The 6,000-nt window shown below is 55.2% G+C and overlaps 1 protein-coding gene across 6 annotated transcripts in view; it reads left to right on the top strand.

Moving 5' to 3' along the window:
• Window positions 1–4,421: 4,421 nt before the first annotated feature.
• PPM1B (protein phosphatase, Mg2+/Mn2+ dependent 1B) overlaps window positions 4,422–6,000 on the top strand; it is a 61,723-nt gene continuing 60,144 nt past the window's right edge. For 4 of the 6 annotated variants that reach the window (XM_075412875.1, XM_075412873.1, XM_075412874.1 and 1 more), the window contains exon 1: window positions 4,423–4,597. The gene's annotated coding sequence lies outside the window, so the exon portion shown is untranslated. Of the gene's footprint in view, window positions 4,598–6,000 lie in introns of all 6 variants that reach the window. The other 2 variants (XM_075412877.1, XM_075412878.1) reach the window with 2 other exon arrangements.

Here is a 6,000-nt window from a genome sequence, read left to right as displayed (position 1 = left end):
TTTTTTTCCCAAAATGCTGGAAATAGTATACCCACTTTTCAGTTATTTCATTTTGACACAGCAATGTTACTTGTTTTTTGCCTTTGTATCTTTTTCTTTGCTACCCATCCCACACTCTTCCTATTCCCCATTGCTGTATTCGCATTTAATCTTCCTCTTGTTGAGCAAAAACAAGGTGAAATATTACATGAATCTTTCCAAATTTTCTGTACTCATTTCTTAATATGAAGATGACCTTATTATCTGTGGTGATTTCCTTCCTTTCTTCACAGATGGTGTAATGTAGAAGGGGTACACAGGGAAGTGGTGCAGAACTTAACTACTGTTGTTCAGTGAATTAATTTCCATGGGAAGTTACTCAGCTGAAAACGAAAGAGCTTGTTTGCTTTGCAGATAAAAAAATATTCATGATAAATTAATATTCTCAGTGTCTGAGAATGGTTTCTTGTGAAACTAGAGCAGTTGCCACTTGTGGTCAAACCAGTGTGTAGGCCAGTTAAAACATTAGATGGATACATGCTTCAGATGAAAAGCTAACTTTTTCAAAAACAGAGGTAAAAGTTAAGATAATGATGTGAAAATGCTGTCAGATCAAGTAACTACCTGAAGTTACTGGTATTTTGTCAAGACCTGTTTTACCGCTCATTCATCTGAATGTGAAACATTTATTTAATTATCGAGACTTGTCAACAGCTATTCCTAAAAGGACAAAATTGTTCACCAATAACAATAGAACATTGAAAAAAAGAAATCATAAAAACTCTGTATGATAAGGACTCGCTTTCATCCCTCTTAAGTGCAGTATCAAAGTTATTTGCAAATTACCTTTATCCGGTACAATCTATTTCAAATTTATTGGTTAACGTTTCTATAGCTCATAGTTCTTTTCATCACCACTAAGAATCAGATGGACATCTGATTGAGGAGCTACTGGAGAGAGTCCAGCGGAGGGCTACAAGGATGGTGAGGGGACTGGAGCATTTGTCCTATGAGGAAAGGCTGAGGGAGCTGGGCTCGTTTAGCCTGGAGAAGGCTGAGAGGGGACCTTATCAATGCCTATAAATATCTGAAGGGTGGGTGTCAGGAGGATGGGGCCAGACTTTTCAGTAGTGCCCAGCGACAGGACAAGGGGCAATGGGCACAAACTGAGGCACAGGAAGTTCTGTCTGAACATGAGGAAGAACTTCTTCCCTCTGAGGGTGATGGAGCACTGGAGCAGGCTGCCCAGGGAGGTTGTGGAGTTTCCTTCTCTGGAGATATTCAAGACCCGCCTGGACAAGGTCCTGTGCAGCCTGCTGTAGGTGACCCTGCTTCGGCAGGGGGGTTGGACTACATGACCCACAGAGGTCCCTTCCAACCCCGACCATTCTGTGATTCTGTGACATTGCATGTATTAAAAATGCACACACTTTCAGACATGCACACATTACCATTGATCCAACACACATATATTCTCATGAACAGCTATCCTGCTTCACACGGAGCTTAACTGGGGCCAGCCACGAAAAGGCACAAATTCCCTAGATTAGCCATTAACTCCACATTGCCAAATACAACCATTATTTCACCTACTTATTACTTCACCCACCGCCCCTGCTGCCTGTCACTGCGCTGCTTGCCTCTTGCCACACACACCTCTTGAGCAATGCCAGCATTTAGTTTTAGCTCACATAAACCAGCCAGATATGCACATTTTTCTAGTGATTAGAAACGTGCTGTTTGCACTGGGTTAAGAACTCATGTGCATGGTGTAGGTTTTTAGTTAATCTCTAACATTTAAGCAGTTCATGTTTGAGAAGCAACATAGGATACGATTTATTACCTTAGAGATAACGTAGAGTAATATTATTTTGGGAAGTCAGTTCCGTAAAGGTTGTACTGGTAGTGAGGTGATACGATAAGGAAGTATTGTACTTTTTCTAAATTTATTATAAAATGATGTATGCAGTTAAAGCTGAAGGTGAAACAAAGGGGATAAGAACAAAAGTACCAAACCTAGAAGCCAGGAGAAAGGCAGAGTCAGAAGGTTTGAATGACAACTGAAAGACTAACTCATGTTTTCCTTCAGTATTTCGGCACAATTTATTTTAGCAGTCACTGTGGCAAGAACGGCTGCTCCAGTAAATGAGATGGAAGAGTCAGTGGCACCCGAGGATACCTTGGTCACACTGAGCAAAACGACCTAATGCTACCTACGGTGTATCTCTGGCAGGTAGCCAAGAAGCAAAGTAGAGGGTGTAAACAGAGACCTGACAAAATTACCGCCTGGCTCTATACCTGCTGAAATTTGTGCAAGATTTACCCTTACTTTAAAGAGTGACACACTCTCCAAAAATTCCCAGTGAATCACTTGAAATAAAAACTATTCTGAAAGTCTGAGAAGTGTCTAGGCTGAGTGAATTTCATATTCATCAACCTGAAGATACAGCAATTTTTATCCAGATTTATCATCGCTTTAATAATACATGAATTGTGTTTAAATGACTATGAGATATAAGCCTGAGGAAAAAAAAAAAAAACATCCCTAGCTAGATAACATAAGCGTGTCTTGAGTCTCAGATCATGTGGACACTGCAAAGTTAACTAGGTTGATTGGCAGCTGGGCCTGGGCACTCAAATTAGCTTGTCTATGAGCAAGTTTTTTATGACAGAAGCCTCAACGCAGTCTCGGTGTCCTGGCCGTTTCCGAACCTGCTCGCGAGCGCCCGTGCTGAGGCAATCCAGTTTTCGTTCTCAGCTGGTGGAGAGCCGTGGGAAGCGGCACCGTAGCGCCGGAGTGACCTTTCCCACCTTCTCGTGGCAGGGTAGCTGCCCTCGAACCCCGCCGGAAGCAGAGCTTCAGCTCCGACAGCTGCAGTCACATCAGGTACCTGAGCTCCTGGGGCCTCCAGGGCTCTGGGCGAGGACTTTGCCAGGTGAGGGCTGGTGCTGGCGCTCTGAGAGCTAACAGCTGCGTAGCATTTTCTGTACTGCAGACCTAACTCTGGAGAGCCTGGGAAAATAATCCCGTGGCGTGCCTATGTGGAAGACTGGGAGAGAATGCCGACTCCAGCAGGGAAAGGTCCCATCTTTTTTAGGGCCAGCTCCTTTGTCAACACTCCAGAAAAGACAGATGGATAAATAAAAATGCTACATGAAGGGTGTTTGGACCTGTGACCTCGAGTCCTGCGCACGACAAGTGTTCGTCCACAGTGATACGTGCGGTGTGGGGGGAGGAAACCCCTCGACCCCAGGGGACAAGGGCAGCAGCGGACCATCGCCTGGGAATCCGCACGCCATTCCGGCGGGCGGTACGTTAACCGCCAGGCGCTGGGGAGCCTCAGGCACGGACACCGCTTCTGCGCCCACCCGCAGGCAGCAGGGCGGCCGCACAGCGCTGCGGAGCCAGGCGGACGCCGCCCGGCCACTGGGGCGCCCCCAGCCTCCTCCCGCACCGCAGTAAACATCGCAGCCGCGCGAGCCAGCTCGCCTCACCCCCCCACCGGAGCGCGAGGCGCAACGGCTCCCGCAAGCGGGCACGAGACCCCGCCCCCCCCTCCCCCGCGACCAGGAGACCGGCCCCGCGCTCCCTGATTGGCTGGCGGTGATGTATTCGCGCTAACATACGGGTACTCCTCGCTCCCCTCCCCCCCCCCCCATCATGGGACGCGGGGGAGGCCGCGCACCTCTCTCGCTCCCCGCGACTAATCGCCGTGCGGAGCCGCGTGCGGGCCGGGGCGCGCTCTGCGGCTCCGCCGGGGCGTGCCGGCCCTTCCCCAGCGCTCGCCGGCCCCCCCCCCCCCCCCCCGACTGGCAGGGGCGACGGCCAATCGGGAGAAGGCACCCACCGGCCGATTCACGCCCATTTCGTGAAGCGGCGGCCAGGGCGAGAGAGGCTGCGGGACTGGCGGCGCTGAGAGCCAATGGTCTGCAGGCAAACCGCGGCGGGAGGGAAAGGATGTGGCGGGGGGAGGGAGGCTGGGAGGGGCGAGGACGCTCGCTGACAGACGCTTCCGTCAGTCCTGCCCAGGCTACGAGGCCGGATAAAAAAAAAGTGCGGAGAAAGAGTCCGTGTCCTAGCGCCTTGACTGACAAGAGCCGCAGCCAATAGTTACCAAAGCAGAGGGGAAATGCCCAATCAGAAAAAAACTTTGGGGCGGGGCTGGCGGGTGAGCGGCGAACGGCTCGACCAACGACACTGAGGGAGGGTAGAGCCGGCAGGGCGGGAGGCCAATGCCCGCCGGGGAGGGGGCGGGAAAAGTTGAGCGACGGCAGCAGCAGCCAGTAGGCTGGGAAGGACGCGAGGCGGCCCGGCCGGGAACGGCGGCGGGGTGGTGGGGGCGGGGCCGTGGGCCGTGCCCCGCCCGCCCCCCCCCGGAGCGCTCTGACGTGGGCGGCGGGGAGGGCGGGCCTAGCGGCGGCCTTTGGGACAGGGGCTCCCAACATGTCCGCGCTGCTGGCGGCGCTCGGAGTGCGCGAGCGGGCGGCGACTGCGGCCGGTGGCGGCCAGCGCGGGGCGGCCCGCGCCTGAGGCCGAGCCAGGCCTCCCCCTCCCCCCCCCACACACACCCGGGCTGGGCCGCCTGGGGCCCGGACGCCGGCGCTCGTCCACCGACAGGTAGAGGGGTCGGGGCCGGCCGTGGGGCGCGGGCGAGCGGGTCGTGTCCGCGCTGGGCCCAGAGGCCGGGCCGGGCCTCGGCGCGGGCGGCGGTGAGCGGGGTCTGGCAGCGGCGGCTTGCTGCGCGAGGCCGGAGGGGCGGCGGGCAAGGCCTGCTGCCCGCGCGTCCCCGGGGAGCGGGCCCGGCCTCCGCCTCTTCCCGCCGGGGGAGCACGGAGGGCCGGGGGCGTGCTGACACGGCCTCTCGGCGGGGGAGCCGAGGCGGACGCCCGGGGGAGAGACGGCGTCGAAGTGAGGAAGCCGAGCCTGCCGGTGCAGCCGGGGATGGGGGCCGGCGGGCCCGCCCTCTGTGCATTGGCCGGGGCCGGGGGCCGGCGGGGCCCGGTGTTTACCGACGGGGTGGGGTGGTGGGAGGTGGCGAGCTGCGGGTACGGCCGTGGCGCCGGAGGGAGAAGCTGTCGTTAGGCCTGGGTGCTGGTGGCTGGCGGGGGGGGGGGGGGGGTGAAGTCACGGGCAGAGCCCGGGCGCCTTTCGCCTGGAAGGGGACAGGAGTCGAACGCGGCGCTCTCTGACAGTTGAGAGCTCGCTGGCTCTGCGAACCCGGTGGATACAAACGGGGATACGCGTTTGCTGTCATTTGCAGCTAGTCTCGAAGGGAGGGAGTCGTCCTGGTGGGCTGGAGGCAGCTGGAAAAATCTGTTTGTGTGTTGTTTCGTGTGCTGTGGTAGGTTGAGGGGTATGTTTATACCACGGGGATGCAGAGGGTGGGTGAAACCGCATGTGGTTAGGGGTAGTGGTACCTGGAGGTGTGTGAATTCGGGAGTGATAGGTAAACAGACTCATGTGTGTGGTTACAAGTAAGGTGGTAAGTTGGCTGGCTTCGAAGTGGTGTGGAGGAGGCAGGCTCTGGGTGGTAAGCCTAGGTACAACTTACAGGCGCAGTGGTAGCAGGTTGCTGCAAGGTTCTGAGCTTGTTTTCTTTGGTGGCCAGCGTGGTTAGACTTAATGTGCGAGACCTTCGTGTGTAATATGAGATGGTATGTGGACAGAAAGGCATGCATGTTCTTACTGCGTGTAACTTGGTTTGTCTGGTGCTCGCGCTGAGAGTTGAGAGAGGTTCCTGGCTGTCACGAGCTGCGTGAGCCCTGTTTCTCGTGTGTTGAGGTGGGCTAGGGCAGCGAGCGGCCTGGTCTCTGTCCTGGGAACCTGAGAGGAGCTGTGAATCGGTGTCTCGCCTGTGATGAAATTGAAAGGCTGGGTATTTGTTGTTGGAGCCATGGGATACAAACTGGCAAACATGTAGCAGATGCCACGTGTTGGGGTCATGATGGTGCTGTTTCGAGAAAAGTCTGTGCGGGCCTCGGGGAGTTGTAGAACTGTGGACTGCTGTATTTGTGACAGGT

The sequence above is a fragment of the Opisthocomus hoazin genome, chromosome 2 (genome assembly GCF_030867145.1).
Source record: "Opisthocomus hoazin isolate bOpiHoa1 chromosome 2, bOpiHoa1.hap1, whole genome shotgun sequence".
Classification (NCBI taxonomy): Eukaryota; Metazoa; Chordata; class Aves; order Opisthocomiformes; family Opisthocomidae; genus Opisthocomus; species Opisthocomus hoazin.
The sequence above is the reverse complement of the archived record's forward strand: the minus strand, read 5'-3'. Positions and strand labels throughout refer to the sequence as shown.